A 22926-nucleotide genomic window follows, 5' to 3' on the forward strand; every position below is an offset into this window, starting at 1 on the left:
ATACCAGAACTGACTGTAAGAGGTAAAACCAAACATTCTCAGTCACTTCCTTCAAAGTGCCATAGGGCTGTTCATTCCATGGAATGGTGTGGTAAGGAAGAGCTTGCCTCAGTAAAATGGTCTATTCCCTTTTTCTCCATTATTTCCCAAAGGAAAATATGAGTCAAGGAGAAAGAAAACCTTGTTCAGGAACAAGAAGGTGCTTTTCAGTTTGGTTTACAGGCCATGTGCTCTTGAGTGGGCATGGGGTTCAGGACAGGTTGCATTTCTAGGCCACAAGGGAAGATTTTTCATCTTGGAAAGTCTCATCTTGCCTGAGGAGACGTTTAAGCATCTCTGCAGCACAGAGAAGGAGGCCAGGGGGGTCAAGTGATAGTCTAGAGACTATGTTTTCAGGGTTTGGTTACATTATTGTGCTTGCAATTCTGTCAATTCCCACATCATAAGCCTGTATCATAAACAGGTACAAAAATCCATTCTGCAGATAAATAGAAATCATTTAAGGAGTCTCAATTTTGGATTATCTGTCCTAACTTTTAATATAAATAATTGAGCTTCAACTCGGTTCAAGTGTCAATCTTTCTTATCAAAAAAGTTACGAGAAAAATAAGTTCTACTGTCGCATGTCTTTTTGTCCACTCTTTTCTGTATTTGCCACATTTGAGACTGCAGTAGTTGCATTAAGTGCTCCCTGGAGTTACATATAGCAGGATTCTTCAAGATATTGTGGAAGCCACTGCCTTCTCCCAAAAAGGATTCTGTCCAAGTGCTTCTCCAGATGTCAGAGTCCCACTGACATCCCTTTATTCATTCCATACATTGTTCTGGTGCAGAGGTCATCAAACTACAATGGCAGGCGAATCCAGCCCACCTTCTGTTTTTGTAAATGAAGTTTTACTGAAACATAACCATGCCCGTTTGTTTACATATTGTCTCAGTCCCTTTCACTCGACATCAGAGTTGAATAGTTGCAACAGAGGTTGCATGACTCACAAAACCTAAAATCTTTACTATCTGAAACTTTACAGAAAAATTGCCAATCCCTGTTCTACTGGGGTTTTTTCATTGTCTGTTACAGAATCTCCTTCCTTACAAATGATGATCTTTTTTCTTACCTTGCTTGATGTTTCACTTTTCTTTTTTCTGGATTATTCTTCTAAATGATAACATCTTTTTCAACTTCCGAAATTTAACTCTCTGTGACACTTCATCCACCTACTCCCCAGTGATTTTGATAACAGTTCCCCCAAGGAACTGTTGCTCAAAGATGCATGACAATTTCTCCTCTTGATCTGTAGCCTAATAAGGAATCACCCTCTAAGTGGATCTAAAAAGATGATTCGTTGCTGCAAGTAGTAGACATTTGATGAAGGTCCTTGCTATGCATCAGGCATTGATGCTGATAATAAGGCACTGATTCCATAAATAAAACACAGCCTTGACCTACCTAGAAACTCACAGTCTGGCACGAAAGCCCCCATACACTTTCCTCATACAGGAAAGCCCTCATACACTACACTTGGAATTGTTTATTTTAACACTTTCTTAGTTTACATGCCAAGAACTGTGTTAAGGGCTTTACATATATTAACTCATTTAATCTTCATAATAATCCTATGAGGAAGATGCTATTACTATCATTTTAAAGATTAAGAAAAAAAACTCGGGCATGAATAAAGGAATAGACATAAGTTAGGATCATAGCAAAAGTTTAGTGACTAAGGTCACACATTTATTAGCAAATTTACACATCTAGTAGCAAAGCTGGAGGGCTCCTGGGTGGGTCAGGTGGTTGAGCATCAGACTCTTGATTGGGGCTCAGGTCATGATCTCATGGTTAGTGGGATTGAGCCCCACATTGGGCTCTGTGTTGACAGCGTGGAGCCTTCTTGGGATTCTCTCTCTCCCTCTCTCTCTGCCCCTCCCCCGCTTGCACATGCGCACTTTCTCTCTCTCTCTCAAAATAAAATAAATAAATATTTTTTAACAATTTAGCAAACCTGGGATTTGAACCCAAGCAGTTTGGCTCCAGAATCAAAACTCTTACCAATTTGTCAATACTAGCTTTTGTCTTTCCTTTCTGTGACCTGAGAAAAGACACTGCTTGCACATGGGACATCCCTGAATTCCCTGTCACATAACATGCAGTGGATCTGAGTTACACTGTGCAGATACATACTCACTCCCCAGAATCAACCTGCTTCACTTTGTGGGGAGATAGGTGGGTGCTGGCACATTCATACTCCCAGCCATCTGGGGACACCCTATTTCTCAGATAATGATTATCTTATCAGACTAGAGCCTTTCAAAAAAGAAAAAAGGTGATTTTAACTCCCCTGTAGTGGGAGGGGAGAAACTATCATCTTATAGCAAAACTGAAGGCAGCTATTTCTGACTACCAGGGAGAGGCAAATTCCCCTTCAGGGGAGACAATTCTTTACTTTAGGAAAAATATTTTGCTCTATCTTAATAGGGCACTTTTATTTAGAACTTGGTTTGGGTTTATTTTTTAATTTTTGCAGTTATTGTAAAAAGCCCCTGAGCACAGATGGAGAGGAGTTTGTGACAACAAAGAGAGTTGAACTGCTCTACATAATCAAGTGAAGAAAAAAATGTTTAAGCTTATTTATTTATTATTTATTTTGAGAGAAGAGAGACCCAAGCCAGGGAAGGGCAGCGAGAGGGAGGGAGGGAGGGAGGGAGAGAGAGAGAGAGAGAGAGAGAGAGAGAGAAAGAGATAGACAGAGGGAGGGAGAATCCCAAGTGGTCTCTGTGCTAGTAGCTAATAGCACAGAGCCTGGCATGGGGCTTGATCTCACAGACTGAGAGACCATGACCTCAGTGGATATCAAGAGTCAGATGCTTAACCAACTGAGCCACCCAGGCACCCCTAAGTGAAGAAAATTTTAAGGGCACCCCAAAGAAAGAAGATAAGAAGCTTGGGATATATGAAAATGGAAGAAGTATAAAAAGTAAATATAAAAAACACCTAAAGAGAGAAGGAGGCCCCCAAAAATGTCCATGTGGTGGGGACATAGTCAGAGAAAATTGGCCAGGAGAAATCCTCTGTATGAAGACAATCAGTGGCCTTTAGGACTACAATGCCTGATACCAAGTTTAAAGTTCGTTGCTGTGCTGTGTGATCCTGGGAAGGGTGGCAACTCCAGAGGAGATGGGACCAGTGAAGTGGGGGAGGGGCCATTGTGGGAGCAATATTGGTCATAAAAACAGCCACCTAATAAAAAGCACAATCACAACTGGAAAGGAAAAAGTAAACCTATCCCTATTCACAGATGCTATGAAAATAGCTATATATGCTATATAGAAAATCCTAAGGAATCCACAATAAAACTATCTGAACTAATAAAAAAATCTCAACAAGTTTGCGAGACATAAGATCAATACATAAAACTCAATTGTATTTCTATACACTAGCAATGAACAATCCAAAGATGAAATTAAGGAAATGATTCCATTTTCAGTAACATCAAAACAAATTAAATACCTAGGAATAAGTTTAACCAAAAAAAGTGTAAGACCTATATACTGAAACCAACATGCCATTATGGAGAAAATTAAAGACTTAAGTGGAAAAACTTCCTATGTGCTTGGATAAGGACACTTAAATATTGCTAAGATGATGGGTTGCCTGGATGGTTCAGTCAGTTAAGCATCAGACTTTGGCTCAGGTCATGATCATATGGTTCGTGAGTTCAAGCCCCACATCGAGTTGGGTTCTGTGCTGACACCTCAGAGCCTGGAGCCTGCTCTGGATTCTGTGTCTCCCTCTCTCTCTGCCCCTCCCTCGCTTGTTCTCGCTCTCTCTCTCCTTCTCTCTCTCTCTCTCAAAAATAAACATTAAATATATATATTTACTTAAGATGACAATTTGCCCCAAATTGATCCAGATTCAATGCAATCCCTTAAAAAAAAAAAGTCCTTCTGCCTTTTTCACAGAAATTGACAAGCTGATCCTAAATTCACTTAGAAATTCCAGAGACTCGGGGTGCCTGGGTGGCTCAGTCTGACTTCAGCTCAGGTCATGATCTCACATTCCATGAGTTCGAGCCCCGCGTCGGGCTCTGTGCTGACAGCTCAGAGCCTGGAGCCTGTTTCGGATTCTGTGTCTCCCTCTCTCTCTGCCCCTCCCCTGCTCACACTCTGTCTCCGAAAAATGAATAAACCTTAAAAAAAGAAAGAAAGAAAGAAAGAAAGAAAGAAAGAAAGAAAGAAATTCCAGAGACTCACAATAGCCAAAGCAATTTTGAAAAATAACAAAGTTGGAAGAGACTTGTACTTCCTAATTTCAAAACTCACTACAAAGCTACAGTAATCAAGACAGTGTGCCTGCTGACTTAAGGATAGACATATAGAACAATAGAATAGAATCAAGAGACCAGAAATAAACTCATATACCTATGGTCAATTGATTTTCAATAGGGGAGAGGGTTCAACAGGGAAGAATAATCATTATGCAAATGGTACTAACACATGCAAAAGAATGAATTTGGATCCTATCTTACACCATACACAAAAATTCACTTATATATATATATATATATATATATATATATATTCTTTATATATATTTATATAAAGAATATATTCTTTATATAAATTTATATAAAGAATAAATTTTTTAAATGCTTATAACTCATATATATATATAACTCATATATATATATTCTTTATATATATTTATATAAAGAATAAATTTTTTTAAATGCTTATAACTCAGCAATGAAAAGCCAATGCAGTTGAAAAATGGTCAAAGAATTTTGACATTTCTTCAAAAAAAAATACACAAATGACTAACCAGACCATGAAAAGATGTCCAACAACATCGGTCATTAGGGAAATAAAAATAGAAATGACAATGGTACAATTCATACCTACTAGGATAGTAATTATTAAAAAGATGAACAGTAGAGAGTGCTGGGGCAGATGTAGAGAAACTGGAACCTTCATATATGGCTAGTGGGAATTTAAAATGGTGCAGCCATTTTAGAGAACACTATAACAGTTCCTTAAAAGTTTGAACACAAAGGTACGGTATGATCTTGCAATTCTATCCTACATATGTGTCCAAGAGAGTTGGAATCATATGTCCACGAATATGATTGCTCATGAATGTTCATAGCAGCACTATAGATTTTATCCAAAAAGTAGAAATAACCCAAATATCCATCAGCTAATGGATAAACAAAATGTGATCTATCCAAACAATGGAATATTATCCATCAATAAGAAGGAATAAAGTACTGATACATGTTACAATATGGATGAACCTTAAAACCTTATGCTGAGTTAAAGAAGCCAGGTACAAAAGGCCACACATTGTGTGATTCCATCTATGTGAAATTTCCAGAGCAGGCAAACCCATAGGGACACAAAGTGGAATGGTGGTTCCCAGGAGCTGGGGGCAGTGGGTCATGAGAAATGACTGCTAATGAATATGAAATTTCTTTTTTAGAAGAATTAAGATGTTTTGGAATTATAGTGATGGTTGCACAACTTTGTGAAATACTAAAAACCACTGAATTGTACAACTTTAAAAGCAGGAATTATATGATATGCAAATTATGCCTAATGTTTTTTAAAAACCTCCTTTTCAGCAAATACAATCAAAAGAAGGTGACCTTGAAAAGGGAAGGAAATAGTTGGCAGAGGAGGACATCCCCTCATTCCTAGAGAAAGACCATAGAAAAAGAGTATTCTCCCTCTCCCTCTCTCTCTCTCTCTCTCTCTGTCTTTTTAATTCAAGAGAATTAAATGTGGTTTCTAAGGCATTCATGTTTGAAGTAATGCACCAAATAGCAATTTCATCTAATCTAGAAAGTGGTTTCAGACAGTTCTGATTGAAAAGAAAGGGAAAAGAGATTTCCAAACTGACGTGCTGTGGGCAGATGTTTTTTGCTTTTTAAAGTGGCAGGAATTCAAAGGAAGTGTGTGTAGGATTCTCTGGCTGCAGTAAAGGCTTCAATCTCAGAAGACTAGGAACGTTCTCTGAAAAGCAAGCTGAGAGTGAACTTGTGGCCTGAAAGCCAGCCCCAGCTGGGCGCCACCCCAGTGCAAGGAGTGAGGGCACACAGCAGGGCAGGCCAGGAGATCTGTAGCAGAATTAACTGGGCCCTTACCCCACACAACCTTCTAAGGGGCCTGTGCTGGGGCTTGTGGGTTCAGGGCTCTCCAGGCCACACAGGTCTCTCCATGAGACTATGACCAAGCCCATTTCTGTGACCTGGTTGGTAACTTGAACAAATGGAAGAAAAAAAGTGCTCCTCCCAGTTCTGTCCCTCAACCCCCTAGTTTGTATTCTCTTTTTACTCGAATTTGTTTTCCATAATGTAATAAGCACCTGCATTGGTCAAAATTGGCTGTTAACATTATAAGATCAGTCAAGGCCCCATGAGACTTGGGACTTAATTCTTCCTGGAGGGCCACGTGGATACTGGAGGAGCAGGAAGCTAAAGGAAGAAGGCTGTGGCCAATGGGGCAGAGGTAGAATATGTGGGATATCCTAGAACACCTGGGAAGCATCCCATGGTAAAACCCAACCACTCACTCTACTGCTACCCAAGGCGCAGACTAAAGACCTCTTTCCCCATAAGGACAAAGTAGGAGGTAGCTAGCACACAGGGAAAACACCAGCACTGCCCAGAATCTGAAAGCCCATCAGGAGAAAAGTAGTATCACCTCTTCCTCCCTCATCATCAGGGAACAGCAACATTCACCATGGACAGCCCAGAGCACGGACCCTTCTCTGCAGCTCAGTCAGAAACAGTGGGGCCCCTGTCTCTAGTTTCCTCTGCAGAAGAGACCAGCCACCATTCAACAAGAAGTGAAGGGGTCTACCATACAGGTTCCAGCCCCCTATACCTGGGCATCTCCAAAACCACCTCCTGTTAATGTTGTGGGCTTTAGCTGCAGTTCTGAAATTGGATGGCCCCAAATTCAAATTTCACCTCTTCTAACAAGCTAAGTGATCTTGAATAAGTTATCTTTCAAAAACATCTAAGAAAAATTGTTAGGTTTGGAGCTGAGGGAATTAAGCCAAAGGTATAAACTTGAATGTTTATTGGAAGTAATTAAAGCTATGGCTTAGTTGAGATGGCCCAGAGAGACGACAGAATGGTTAGAAGGCTCAGGACTGTCAGGGAAAATTATCAAAACCTTGGTAATGGACAACAGAGGTGACTGGGCTCTACACATTGTCTAGTGGACCCTCCAGGGATTATCTTATTTTGTGGAGCTGTGCACGTTTGATTGCCTTCCTATTGGCAGGCTATTTTACAACCCTCTTAAGGGTAGAAGTTAATTTGTAGAAAACTGATAGTAATGCAAATGATTGTTGTCCATAGCACTGTGACGAATTCTGTCCCAATAGAGATACAATTGATTTTTACTCTGTAGAAGGATGACCCCAAGCATTATATTTTATTGTTCTATAGAATATTAACCATCTTGAGTTCATTAGCAGATTCATTTCAGCATTCCTGAATATATATGCATGTGTTCTTCAAATTCTCCTTTGACCTGATTTTAACACCTTAGTGGTTTCTTTATTAATTAATCATTACATAAAAGCTTTGATGTGTTCTCTTACATTTGTGTGAGAGTCCTGGATTTCACCTTTTTGAAAATGATGCTTTCGCAGGACCAAGCCCTTAAGGAAAGCCAACAGATGGTGGAGGGGCATGACCTTGCAAAGGAGGGAAAGAAAACATAGCCAACGAAGCAAGGAAAGAAACAGGAGTGTCTGGGCACAAAAGTCAAGGTAAGACAAGTGTTCTGAAAACAGGGAGTGAGCAACTAAATCCAAGGGGCATTTAATTAATTTTCATCTTACTTAACCACCCAGTTGCATTCAACCCCCAGCCCTCCTTACTGCCTCTCTGCACCACTAGTCCCTCCCACAGATGTGAAGCAACCTTTTCTAAACCACATGAAGCACAGGACGTCTTGTTACTCCCTTCTCCTGAGACCAGAGACCTACTCGTCTGACATTTATATAACCAAGGGAGCCTACTCAAGCGTTCTTTGTAGAGCGAGGAACATTTACTTCAAGGTGATTTTCTGTTCCCAACTTGACTGAATCACATAGCACAAAAAAAAAAAAAGAAAAGAAAAGAAAAGAAAGAAAGAAAGAAAGAAAGAAAAGGAAAAAAAAACAATTTAATCTATCCTCGCACCTCTTTAAATAAAGTGTGTATACCTTACACATCCTTAAAGGTTGTCCCACACTAGCATCCTTGGAAGACAATCTGTTGGCAAATTTGATCCCTCCCTTCATTTCAACCACAGACGGGAGCACTGAAAAGAATTATGTGGCTGTGTCTGAACACATATAAGTTGCCCAGCTGCTACTTCTTACGTGACCTTGGGATCTCAGTAAGCCCCAATTTCCCCTTCTTTTTCCCTGCTCTGACTTCCAGATAGATTGCATTTACCACAGCAACAATCTTCCCTGTCATTTTCCAATTCCAACAACCTGTAAAAGGCAGGAGCAAGATGTAGAAAAAATCATTGAAACCCAACCAAAAAGCAACCAGCACTGTGTCCCACACTCCCCCCCACCCATGTTCTCTAACCTTAAAAAAGCAAAAGCCACAAGGAGCAGCTTGAAGATGGTCTCATTTTTCTCATCCCCATTTGTCCAGGTTGCAGGAAAATCCCCCAACTGCCAGCAGGCATCGTTACTTTTCATTTGTTAAGCACCCAGTGGATGGATCAGCCTTTAGTATTGGGTGCCCTACTGCACCACCTGCTATGATCTTTCCAGGTGTGCCCGCAAATGACACATAGCTAACAAGCCTGAAGATTTTCCTGCTCATCTGAAGGGCACTTTAAGAAACTATCCAAGTGTCTAGAATTAGAGGTGGCTGCAGTCACTGGCATCCCAGATGGTACCACTTTTCAGCATTACAGATTCTAAATGAGGGGGAACCTGACAGCACAGTAGATCTCCCCCTCCAACGTCTACCTTCTCACTTGCTTCCCAAAGGTAAGATGTCAAAGTTGCCCTAGTGGTCATTTTCAAACTTTAGAGTTCTTGGTACCTATTCATATGGCACTTATGAGTGCAAGCCAGTGATACCTCTGGTAAACTTCAACAGTTCTCATTCTTGAACTGTACCAAATGTTGGGTAATTCTACTGAGTAGCCACTAGATGGCAGGCTTCAACCTCCTAAAGGCTCTCCAACATTTCCAGTCTTTGCTGCCTGCAGGGTTCTGGGGACACTGGAATGACAAGCTGTGGGCAGAGGCGTCTTGTCTCTTCCATTTATTAATATTCCTAAGCACAGCTTGAGAAGCTCTCACTTCAATTTAGAGAGCTTATTTGTTTGGGCATTCATTTGGTTTAAGAAGAATAATTCACTAATCATGTGTCAGGTGACATGCTTTTACATTTTAGCTCCTGTCTTTATAGAAAAAATGTCTACCTGAAAGATTCATGACAAGAGGATGTGCATATGTGAAGAATATTCACCTGCATGTTAACAGAGCACCAGGGGTTCCAGGGAATAAAGAATTTACCCACTGGCAAAATAAATGTAGATCTATATTACTGGAACACACATACACAATCAGAATGAAAAATCATATTAGCAATAGCTTGCAAATACCGTTTCAAGTTCCAACCATAATTATAACATTCACTATCAATCCTACTTGTTCTTTCTGACTTTTAATGACTCAGTCACCTACTCAAAGATGAGAAAATAAAGGTGCAAGAATCTGCATTTTAAGGTGTCAGTCACAGCTTCAAAAAGCAGAAAAGAGAAAATCTGTTCCAACTTGTTTGGAAAGAGAGAATTATGCACTTGTACCCATGGGGAATCTCCCAGTTGGGGAGAGGGCTGCTGGGGAGGGAAGGCAGGGAACAAATGAGGACAGGGATCCACACTGGGGACAGTGGTTATACAAACAGAAATAATCTAGGTTCTCTTGGAAAAAATGAGGAGGTAATTTAGTTGCAGCTGGATCAGGAAGATTTCAGAGCAATGAGAATCAGGTAAGGGCAGCAGAGACAGTTAATAGAGGACATTTTAGACTCACAATAAAGAAATAATTTCCTTAGGGCCTTAAAAATAACAATAGCTTCCAGAAGGTAGTTAGCATGCAGACTTGGAGATTACTTCTGCTCATCCTGTTCATAAAGACACACACATGGGTCCATCCACAAGCGCCAGTAATTAGATTCCACCACTCTCTGTCCCAAGCAGTCTTGCACAGTGACCATTAACCCTCTGCCTCAGAGGTGGGAGAAGTGATCTGAGAACACTGTCTGCACAGGCCAGGGCTCATAATGACAGCAGCTGTTACCCTTCCTCTAAGCGTGTGTCTGCCTCTGGGAGGGCCAGTGCACTTGGCACATTAAAGAGCATTTATAAACAGTAGGTTAGAAGAGCTCAGGGGAAGAAGAAGAAGCATGTAATGAGTGATGGTTATTAATGACCATTATTATCTTTGTCCTGACCTAAGAGCTATTCCTCCAAGAGTGTTTACTTAGCATGCAGGACTGGAACTGAGTCAAACATGAGGCGCCCTGAAACTCTGCTATTAATCTACCAATTTTTATACACAGAGGAGATTGCTTCATGAAGTGAAGTTCTCCTCTTAAAAAATAATACATATAAATGAAAATTTTAGAGCCCCCCATGTTCCACCAGAAGAGAAACGGATCGATTCTCTGTGTGGTGAGTCACGTAACAGGGTGTATTAGGGCAGGTTTAACATGAATAAGGTATTGATTTCCCCTTGTTACTTGATTCAACTTTATTCCTTTTGGATTGCCAAAGGCCTCTGTGATGGCAGAGGCTGCAGTCCAGGGGGCAATTGGGAGCTGTATTTTCTGGTCCTTTATTTATTCATTAAACTTTCGCACTAACAACATCTGAGTAAAAGAGAGGATTCAGTCAAGGCCAAAAAATATGTCTAATCCTTTCCACATTTAATAAAGAGAGTGACCAGGTTACTGTAGGGGCACTAAGAAACCGGGTGGGTGGGCCATTCTCAGTATGATTCATGATATCTGGGGGTGGGGGCATTGGTTTATCTTTTTACTTGTCAAAATTTCATAATTCATTAGTACAGTCCTGTTAATATTTTACATTATACAATATGATTTTGAGACAAAGTGAACATCTTCTTTTGCATACCTACCCCCTCTCCCAATCCATGCATTTCCTGTTGGTAATACTGTAAGTACTTAGATAATGTATCTATCCAGGATTTTCTGTGCATTTGCATCTATAAACACATAGTAGTTTTGTTTCCACAGAAATGGAATCACGCCATATGTATTGTTCTAGAATATAATGTCTTGGAAATCTTTCCATGTGAGGGTAAAGAGCACTCCCTCACACTTTTTAATATCTGCATGGTATTCCCTAATTTTGATACTGTTTCACTTATTCAATCTTTCCACTGATGGGCTTTCAGAATGTTTCCAGTTTCTTTTTTTTTTTTTTAATGTTTGAGAGAGAGAGAACACAAGCAGGGGAGGGGCAGAGAGGGAGAGAGAGAGAGGGAGAGAGACAATCCACATAGTGCAGAGCCTGACACAGGGCTTGAACTCATGAACCATGAGATCATGACCTGAGCCAAAATCAAGAGTCAGACGCTTAACCAACTAAGCCACTCAGGTGCCCCCGAATGTTTCTAGTTTCTAGTTGCTGAGTAATGCTCAGAGCTCACACAACTTGGCCTCACAGAAGGTCCCTTGACACATGGGCAGCCAGATGAGAGGCAAAGCGGTTAGGCTAGGTCTGGGATGGCAGAAGTGTGTCCTGGGACCACCACCTCCCTGCTCTGGCAGCCCATGGCCCCAGAGATAAGCTTAGGACAACATCTGAAAGGTGCCTCCATCCCTGCCTGAACCTACCTCACCCCCATGTTGTTCAGGCAGGTGTAGTTGAGACTGAAAATGAGCTGGCAGAACTGGCTAAGCCCTCAGTTAAGATGTGAATGTTGAAGCTGAGTAAACTGGTTGGATCCAACGACCTGATACCAGACGGAATGTGAGGAGCGACCATGTCAGCGATGGACACAGAACATTTAAAGTCAACACAACAAAGACAGAGACATAGCAGCAGACTACAGAGAAGACAGACATCTCTACCTCAGGCCACAACCTAGAGAGAAGGGCAGGAAAGGAGAAAACAATCTGAATTTCCCGTGTCTTTGTCCCAAAGAGACTGTGTTCAGCTGAAGGTTCCCAAATTTGCTTGAATTGACAAGATCAAGTTTATCACCATCACTGAAAAAGATTTGAATGTTATGTTAGTTTGCTAGGGTTGCTGTAACAGAGCACTACAAACTAAATGGCTAAAACAGCAGAAATTTACTCTCTGACAATTCTTTAAATTCTTAACACTTGAAATCCGAGATCAAGGTCTTAACATGATTGCTTCTTCTGAGGGCCGAGTGAAAAGCCATCCCATGCCTCACCCTAGATTCTGGTAGTTTGCTGGCAATCTTGGCTTTCCATGGCTTATTGAAGCATCACTTTGACCTCTGCCTCTTTCTTCACATGTTGTTCTCCCTGTGTGTATGTCTGCGTCCAAATTTCCCCTTGGTGTAAGGACACTTATCATATTGGATTGGAGCCATTCCCAGTAATGGCACTTGAACTTGATGACCTCTCTAATCTAAAGATTCCATCTCCAAACAAGGTCATATTCTTAGGTACTGGGAGTTAGAACTCCAACATATCTTTCTGGGGGGAGGGGGACAAAATTTAAACCATAATAAGTGTTAAGTTCAGTTAAAGAGAAATAAAGCTCTACTTTTGCTCACTTGAATCACTTGATTGAAATGTGAACCCTCAAAAGTATTTCACTTGCATCGAGAAATAGGAGAACTAAGGGAGATGTCTGTCCTTGAAGATGCTTGACCTACAACTTAGAAAATGTTTTCTCACAAGTTTGTCTCCAAATTTCGCAGAATTTACAGATAATCCCCTGAAAATCCATTGTCTCACCCCTGCAGAAGCAAGACCCTCAAATCTCTGGAAAAGACCCCACTGGCCACCAAGTCTATCAGAGAATCAGCCCTAGGAGGCAGCAGGTGAAGTTACCATGTGGTGGGTCCTGAACTGCACCAGAAGAGATACCTAAGACCAACCAGGGGGCCCTCCCAGGTCATCCAGGCAGAGCGTAGATGCCTAGGGCAGGAAGGAGGAGAGAAGCCAGGAAGCTCAGGTGATGGCTCCCTTCGGCACGCAGGCTTCCCAGGACCTTTCTCATGATTCACTTTCCTGTTCATCCCAGGAAGAACCAGACAGTGGCCTCAGGAGGTGGACTTCAGGCATGAGCCCCAAGGGGTGGCCCAGGTGTCCATGCCAGCATTTTGAATGGTCAGCTAGAAAGCAGGCAGGATTTATCCCAGACTCAGAGAGGAAGAGACTTGTCAGAAGCCAATTCACTCTCAACTAGTTAATACCTAAAGTGAGGTTAGCAACTTGGCAGCAGCAAGCATTATGTGGAGATTCTGAACCTGCCATTCTCTCTTGACAGTTTCTATTAAGACATCCAGTTAGGGAGTTGGTTATGGAGCTTTGTTGGAGACTGTTGTTTTCTCATGTATGTCAGAGGTTGACTGCTCTTTGTGGAGGGGAGGTTGGGGAGGGGGGTTGTCAGCACAGCACGTGGTGGGACTGCCAGAGACTGCAGCATGCCATTGTACCTGAGAGGGAGCTTGAAAAACCTCTGTGACAAAAGCCACAAAAAACCCAGAGACACACCACAGGGAGTTGGTGAGCGGCTCACACCTAACTGATAGATTGGATTTACTCCAAAAAGCACAAATAGCATATCATGTACACCACAGGCTGGAAGTGGGAGAAAAGCAAATCATGGCTGATGAAATGCGGTAAACAAATACCAGCTCCCTCATTCCGACTGGAAGAGCTCTTGATCTCTTTTGTGTGCTGGCTGTAGAGTTCCCCAGGAGCATAAACTCCAGTCACCCACATGGGTGCTTATAACACTCCTTTGCTGGTTGCCTCCCTTCCCCCTTCCTCTATGGGTGTTTCCTGGCATCACTTCCCAAATATACTCCTGGTGCCCAAATCCTTGTCTCTGGGAAGACCCAATCAGGACAAACACTTGCTCAGTTGGGTTGTTCCTATTTCACCAAGATGTAAATCAAGGTCTGAACATGGATTTGCTGAGAAACTTACCCTGTTCAGCACAGTATGGGCTGAAGGGGCACGCCATGTAAGCAGAAGACAACCTCTGGGACAACAGCAAGTGAGAAGGTGTGGAGAAAAGTAAATGTCACTGAGAAAGACAGGGTGGCTGTGGAGGAGCTCTTTTTTCCCTCCTATGTCTGCAGCACATCTTAAAATAAGAACTTGTGCCCTCTCCCCGTCTTCTCCATTTTCTTTCTCTCTCATCTACTGATACAGGAAAGTGTCCTGAGCACATGACTAGCTCTCGCTGGCCCTCTTTTGGATCCAGCCTGTCTAAGGACTGAACGATGACTTAAAGTCTACCTTTACCCCTGTGTAATTTAGCTTCCCTGGCTGTGATGGGGCCATATGTTCAATTCAGACAAGACTATGAAGTCCATGGTGCCCTGACATCCAAGCCCTGTCCTCCCGGGACTGGCATAAGGCAGGTGCAACTGAGCCCTGTGGACTCCTATGCCTATTTCTCAACTGGTTCAAAATCCGGAGGGCAGATGACATGAGTAATTGGCACTTTTAAATACCAATAGTCACCAAATATGCTACTCTCATGATGGAACAGCAGGAAGATGACACTTTCCCTTGCTTTGTTGGCAGAAAGAGTGTTTCACTGGTTCATTTTGTGGCCAAAGGTCAGATGGTCAACCTGGGAACAAATTGGCAGCAGCAGGTGGCAGAAGTCACACAGCCCAACTCCAGCTGCAAACAGCTGGCTTCATTCCGACTCATTTATGGAAGATTAGTTCTCTTTACCTCTTCAAACTAGCTGCTCTGGAAAACAGATCTGCCTGTTTTAGTGGCACAGAAAAGACTCATGTCCTTAGCCAAGTCACTTCACCTCTCAGGGCCACAAAGAACTGCTCTCTTTTCTCCTGCCTTCTTCCCAAGTTTCACATTGCTTGATCTCCTTGAACAAATATGTTCTCCTCTGCCATATCTTTGCCTCCCCCTTGGTCCCGTGCTGCAGCCAGACTCCAAGGTGTCTCATATCCAAACCCATCTCCAGTGACACTAGGAGTCCTAACACCTCTTCCAGCTTTAGGACTCCATGGTTCTGTGTGCCCAGAATCCCCCATACATAGAACTTCCTAACACTTCAATTCCCCCAGCCTGGGAATCACTGCCCCACCCTACCTGGAAGTTGTGTAACTAACTAAATAATCTCCTGAGAATCCACTGCAGAGGTGATACCCTCAAGACTCCAAGGAAAAAACCCACTGACCACAAATTCCACTGGAGAAGAGACCCTAGGAGAACACAGGGTAAGGTATCATGTGGTGGGTCTTACACTGCAAAGAACAGGGAGCCATGCACTGTGTCACCCAGGCATGGGATAGAGAGACAGAGGCAAAGGTGGAGGCAGGCTCATGTTCTCCAGGTAGACTCTACTTCTGTACTCAGCAGAAAGTCATTTTTAAATGAGAATATGGAGTAAGAAGGATGTTCCATCACAGTGAGATCATATGAAACAACTATTTCTAAGCCCCAGGCATTGACCTACATAACCCAAGTGAGGCTGATTTGTGTTAACACCAAGGGAGCTAGACAGTCATGGGGAGTTCACTGTAATAGGATTTGATCAGAAAAATGTTCTCCCTCCTCCTGGGACTCTCATCTATAACCTGACACTCCAGGAAGGCCACCAGGCTTTCCACTGGGGCAGACCATGAGGGAGGGCCTACACCAGAGCAGAAAGATCAGAATAACTGGAGAAATTCTGGGCTAGGAGAAAGGACACCAACCAGTTTCCTTTCCTCTGTGAAACAGGCACAATTCAGATCAACACAGCAGATGTTTTACCTCCAAAGTAAACATCTGAAGTATCATTTTTGTTCTTCAGTACAAATGCCTTTTCACAGTGATATCCCCTGGCCTGGGATCTTTGACTCCTCTGCTACACTTTCCACCAGGTAGGGCATTGAAACTCAGTTCTATACTTAGACTATCATTCTCTGCCTCAAGTGTAGTTATTTGGGCTCAGATCTGGCCAGTGGTGAGAACCCGGGGCTGGGAGTGAGGAACCCTGGTTTGGTCTCAGCACTGAAAAGCTACAGATCAAGGGAAAATCTTTTACCTGTTTTAAATCCCACTTCCCCCCTTTAGAAAATAGATGGATAAACCAAGAAATCTCTAAGGTTCCTTCCATCTCCTAAAATATCTCTCCTTTTATTCAATTTAAAGATACACAATGGTTTCATTGCTTGTATAGGCCATATTCAGGAAGGGGGTAAGAGAGGCAGATGGTTGAGAATAACACCTTTTCAAGACACCATTAAAAAGTAATTTATATTTCAAGACTCCCATTCTGTCTTTTTGGAAAGCCTGAAAGAAAATCCTTTTATCCGGTTGCCAGACAACCTTTCTTTGAGGCTTTCGTTTCCCTTTTTTTTTTTTTAAAGAAATATAAATCTGGCTTTGGATACCTGGTTAAGAGCAAGAGCTGACTTTAGGTGTCCCTCAGCAAGAACATGAATTATGGCTGCCTACCAGTAATGTGACTGAAACTGAAAGAATTTAAGGAAAATGCCTTAAGACAGCTGATGAAACTAAAAATGGCTTGTAGATACTGGAGGCTCGAAAAAGCTATAGAAAAGATTGATAATTAAATAGTATATTGTATTTCAAGATTCTCTATTTTGCAAAAATGTCTTTCCCAAGTAGTATTTTATCTTCACATTAGCCTTTTGAGGAAGAAGGCTAGATAGTTCCTTTTTAACTGACGAGCAACTACACCCAAAAGAATAAATGACTTGTCTTAATTTTCCTGTCTAACTAATGACAGAGCCCAGGTTTCCAGCCTCTAGCTTGGCCCTTGACTTCTGGATGAGTATCTACAGAAGACAAAGAAAGGTTATTTTCCTCAATCAGCTTCCCTCAGACCAGCAACCCAAGAAGGGCCAAGACAGAGAAAAATGAGAAAACAGCAGGTAGGTCAGGCAGTGAAATTCTAGGCAGGAAAATCCAGGGTTACTTTTGTAGGGGGCAGGAAGAATCACACTTTTCTTATCTTACCCAGCCCCTGGGCAACCAGGGTGCCCCCACTTGTCAGGAGTCAGTACAAAGTTTTAGAAGGAAACAGAAAGAAAAAGATTCTAAAATTAAGGTAACAGCCAAACTCAACAGAGCTAATTGTTTTGTTTCAGGTTCCCAGCACCACCCTGCCAGTCTGCAGAAATAAGGACTACTTGTTATAATGCAATATATTTATTTATCTGTCTGCTTTCCTATTTGACTGTGCATCCACTGAAGGCACAGACTGATGAATCATTCAATTAGGTTTAAGTTGGCAGTAAGAAACCACGTCCCCTTAATCTGTAAGGTTATGTGCCTGATATATTTGGTCAAGAATGTTAGAAGCTTAAAAGCACTGAAACGAAAGTCTGGAGGTAGTGGTCTAAATATTGCATACCTACTAGAGTTAGAGACTCATTCTTTCACTTAGTTGTGGCAACTAAAATCATAGTGAAAAATTCTCAAGAGATTTTCTCTGCCAAGACCAGTTGTTGTCAAAATCAAATGCCAATTTTGTTTACCATCATAAGATTAAGAGTGGGGACTTTAGAAGTATGTCAGGGTTATATTATTGTATTGTTAAAATAACTAGTGTTATTCCTAAGTGGTATTGCTATCATGTAGATTCCTTCCAAATACAGTAGCTATCGTTGTATCTTAAGTAAATAAATTAACAAATAAATAATTTATTGGTCATGAGAATTTTAAGGAAATTTTATGTAACTCACCATAAAAGATATGTAAAAGGTAATGAATAAGAATAGCGAACTACTTACTATCAAGGACTTAAGTGGCTTGATGCTTTCATGAGTTGTACTTCACACAAATGTTAAAAATGAGAAAATATTTTATAAAGACAAATAATTATACAATAAATGGTATTAAAAGATAGGGGGGAAAATAATGAAAGAATGCTGGAACGAGCGAGGCAGTCACCCAGAGCAGAAGCAAAGGAAGCCATTGTTAGCAGCTTCCTATGGTGCTAGAGCACCTGAGGGTCTGGGTGTCCTGAGGCTACTCAAACCTAATCCCTTCATACCTGGAGCTTGCATCACTATTCAAGAATGTTTGCAAACAGTTCATGCCTTTGATAGGAAATATTTCTGGGTACCCATCATCCTTTTGGTTCTTAAATCAGACTCAGCATCAGCAAGGCCACACCCAGAAGTAGAAGTGAGGGGAGATGGGAGGGCCAGAAGTAAAGGCAAGTATCCAATTTTTCCTGAATAGTACTCTTGCTTCCAGTTCCCCAGCAGTTGAGACAGTCCATTTGCCTGTCATGTCTCATTCCTGGTGTTCTCCAGTGTCCATATAATGTCTAGTTCACGGTTTGCACTTTACATGCATTTTTTAATTGACTACCATAATTGTCTCTTAGCTCGGTTTCCATCTAAACACCTTTTTTCTCCCATTCTAACTGCACAAATATGAGCTTTGGAGACCTTCATTAACTTGAATGTTGACCTCGCTAATAGTGGCATAACTCAGGTCTGCAAGCATTGATTCAATCTCTTTTTCTATTATACCACATAACTCGTCTCCTAAAAACCCACAGTTCTGTGTGGCTTACTTAGCACATGAAATTTAGGTGTTTCTTCTGCTCAGCATTCTCACTCAAATGCCTCCTATCTTTTCCCATCTTTTTCCCCCATTCACAGATTCTCTTTGCTAATCAGGCATTCCTGCCAGTTATCTCCTCATTCTTGCCTTCTCAGAAACCCTTGGCCAATCTTTAAAGTATTCCCCTGTCTCCTTCTACAAATGCATGTCTCTTTTCCTTCCTTGGAAACGTGTATCAGACCACACCTTTTCCAGGAAGCCCACCTAAACTAGTACTACTTCACTCCATTCCACTCTGACTATCCCCCCATCAGCATTCCTGAAGTGCTTATCTTCTCTTCAGGTTCATACTGGCTGACACACAGCAGGCACTGAATAAAAAGTTGTTGAGTAAATGAATAGATTCTATTGATTCAGCCTCTGAGCCATCTCTCAGATATGTCCCTTCCTCTCTATTCCCACTGTCACAGTCCCACAAATGGCTCTCACCATTGTTCCCATGGACCATCAAAATAGTCTTCTAAGAGCTTTGTTTCCCTTCCCTTCTTCATCTATTCAGACTCCACAGTGCCTTCTGTGTGAACTTTCTGGAAGCAATCTGATCACATCTCCTATTCTTGATCCTATTCTGATCACATCTCCAAAGCCTTGGGGATAAAAATCAAAAGATCTTAGCAGCACTTTCAAGACTCTTCACAATCAAGTATCAAATAATTCCTCTGGTCTCCTTTACTTTCCACTATTGACATGTCCATGTTTGAGTTAACCCTTCAGTGCAGTGTGTACATCTTGTCAGTGCTGCCGCTTTTGCCGGAGGCATCCTCCCCTCTTCTCTACCTGACAATCTTTTGTTTATGTTTTGGAGCCTATCACAGATATCAGCACCACAGCCTGGATGGCTGCCCCACCCAACCTTGGGACTAGCCCTGCTCTCCTCTGGATCCCCACCAATTTCGTCTGGGGGTGGGGTGGGGAAGGGCAGGGCGCACTGAGCATAGTGCCCTATAATTGCTAGTTTGTGAACCTCTTGAAAGCAAGACCAAATGTTCCTATTTTTTCCATCCACAGCCCCATTAGAGAGTGCTTAGCTCCTAGGATGTTCTTAGTATTGTTGATAAGTGAACAAAGCATTTTGTTCACACCACGTTAATTTGCATTCACTTGGAACCAGACACTTTTAGAGCTGAAAGGGATATTAGAAAATATCTCTTCTAACCTGCTTATTTTTCACACGAAGAAACTTCAGCCTATAAGGATTTAAGTGATTTGCCTAAGATCATGAAGAGGCAGCAAGGGGCATCGACCCTGCTCATCTGCAGGTGATTTATACCATCTTCTGCTTATTGTACATATGAAGTCATGATGCCAAAAGACAGAGTAAGTGCCCCTAGTGAGGGAAAGCATCTTTTTTTCTTTTGCATTTTCAGGAGGGCTATTTACTCTCATTTGAATTCAACAAAAGTGACTGAATGACATTTACAGACCTGAAGCTCTGCTACACAATTGTGCAATTATCCCTTGATATCATCTTGGAGCACATTTTAGTGAATCCATTCCGTTGCCTTGAAATTTTAAAAATTCTTCAGATCTTTCGGGCACCTGAGTGGCTCAGTCTATTAAGTATCCTCCTCTTGATTTTGGCCCACGTCATGATCTCACGGTTGTGGGAATGAACCCCGCATCGGGCTCTAAGCTGAAGGTGGAGCCTGCTTGGGATTCTCTCTCTCTCTCCCTCTCTCTCTCTGTCTCTCCCCCGCTCGTACTTTCTCTCTCTCTCAAAATAAATAAACATTAAAAAATAAAAATAAATAAAAATTCTTCAGATCCATTGAAATTCTTCAAAACCCTCTTAAGATGATGTATATTAAAAGATTTAAGTTAAATAATTATGGCTACTGACTTTGTCTAATACTCAAGATCAAATTACAAAGTTCCCAATTTATGCAATTAATCTAGACAAACACCAATGTCCAGCTCTTCCTATTCAGATGTCGCTATCACAATACAATGCTGAGGACAATTTTCACTTCTCAAATGGGAAAAAGGTGATAATAGTGATGATCATGGTAATAATAGACATGTGGAAAGCCAAAGGAAATGACACTGTCAGTCAATGGGAAAATAGGACACTCAGATCCTTCTATCTTTTCAATATTCTCCTATACTCTAACACAAAGAGAAACGCTCCTTTTCAGAAAAAAAAAATTAGATGAATTCATACTTTACTCTTTTCAGCTATGGAAAGCAATGTGCTCTCTGAATTCATCACTACCTCCTATCTGTTGACACTATCAGTCATGAGTCTGTAGCCTTCTAACAACAGCGAGAGAGCAGCTTAAAAGGTTCCAAGAAATTTGTGCAAGTAAATACACAACAAAGATTTTTCAATCATTTGCCATAGAAAGGGAACTGCCCACTTTAGAGAGATTTAGCAGCTTTTAACAGTACATTCGTACACTAATGTATGCACAGCCTGTAAGCGAGGAGGTTATCTTTATGCTCTTACTAACACACTCCATCTCCACTCCTTTGTCCTGCCTACAGTTAAAACAGGCTTCAATAGTCACATTACTGTCATTTTGTGCTATCTCAAAGTTAAATCATAATGAGCTTTGAGATTGTTAGTTGTTTCTCTCTTGTTTCTGCAGAAATGCAGGCTCCTTTTCCATTTTGGAGGATCTAAGCCTCCAGGTTTCTATGATTGCCTCTCACGCCTTCTCTCTTCTTTTATTCTCTTCCCTTCTTTGGCTCAAAAAGCAAACTCATTACCAAACCAAATGTATAAGCCTCCCACACAGAATCTGGAGGAGAAAGACATCCCATTTAATTCAGAGGAGCCATTTCCGAGGCTAGCTGTGGTCCACAGCTTCACCGGCATACAGGACATGGCAGGTATAACCTGACTAAATACAGGACTGTCTATTCGGGGACTGCATCTGAACAAAGTCACTGACCCGGAAAAGCAGCTACTTTTCCACTGGAGTACCCCAATCCCAAACAGTCTACAATTGAAAAATTAAAATGAGTATAATAATAACAATAGTAATAATAACAAACTCTTATATAAGCATTAATATGTGCCAGGTACTCATCAAAGCACTTAACATGTATTATCTCACTTAATCCTCACAACCCTGTGAGGTAGATGCTCTCATTAACTTTGTTTTACAGACAAGTAAAGTGAGGCTCAGAAAGGTTAGTAACTTGCCCAAGGTCACACAGCTAGAGGGCAGTAGATGCAGACTCCACTCTATATGCTCTGGTTCTGAGTTCCTGCTCTTTGCACTATGCTATGCTGCCTCAAATTATAGGATAAATGTATCCATTAATAAGATTCCTCTCATCAAAAGTGTCATAGAATCCACCTGGAAACCCAGAATTTTATAATAAAGATAATAAAAGTAACAAGAACAAGAAAGGTAACAAGAAACATTTACTGAGGGCTTACCATGTGCCACATACAGGTGTTATCATTATTTCTCATTTTGGGGGTTAGGTAGTTGCCCCCAAATCCAAGAGCTTAGTAACTGTCAGTCAGGAACTGAACAGATGCACCCTGACTCCTAAGTCATCTTGGTCTATTTCTCCATCTTACTTCCACAAACGTGAGGAACATGAGGCACAGAGGGGTGTAGTATGTTATGCAATAAAATAACCTGATTTAACTATTTTCAGAGGTAGTCTTTGAAAAGCTCACACCAATCTCCAAGTCTTCTGATCTCTCAGCCATGTGCTTCTTAAGGTAGCTGCCCCTCCTATGTTCCTTTTCAGTGAATGCCACCCCTACATCACAGAAGTCCAAGTTCAACACCTAAAATCATTCCTAGCTCCTCTGTGATGCTCAGCCCTGCAGCCAATGTGTCATTATGGCCCATTGAGTCTGCCACCAAACTCTTCTTGAATCTATACCCTTTGCCTATGGGATAAAGTCTACCTGCTTCCTAGAGCCACCTAAGGCCCTTCACCATCTTACCTCAACTTTCTTTGCCAATATCGCACCACCACCACAACTGACTCTCACACACATACACTGTGCATTGTTCTGTAGTCATGTTGAGCCACATAAAAGCCATGCTTCTTCACACCAATAGCTTTTGCAAACACTGTTCTCTTTGCAGGCAATACCCTTTCCCAAACTCTCCATTTTGTAAACTTCTAT

This window comes from Lynx canadensis, chromosome B3 (assembly GCF_007474595.2).
Source record: "Lynx canadensis isolate LIC74 chromosome B3, mLynCan4.pri.v2, whole genome shotgun sequence".
Taxonomy (NCBI): Eukaryota; Metazoa; Chordata; class Mammalia; order Carnivora; family Felidae; genus Lynx; species Lynx canadensis.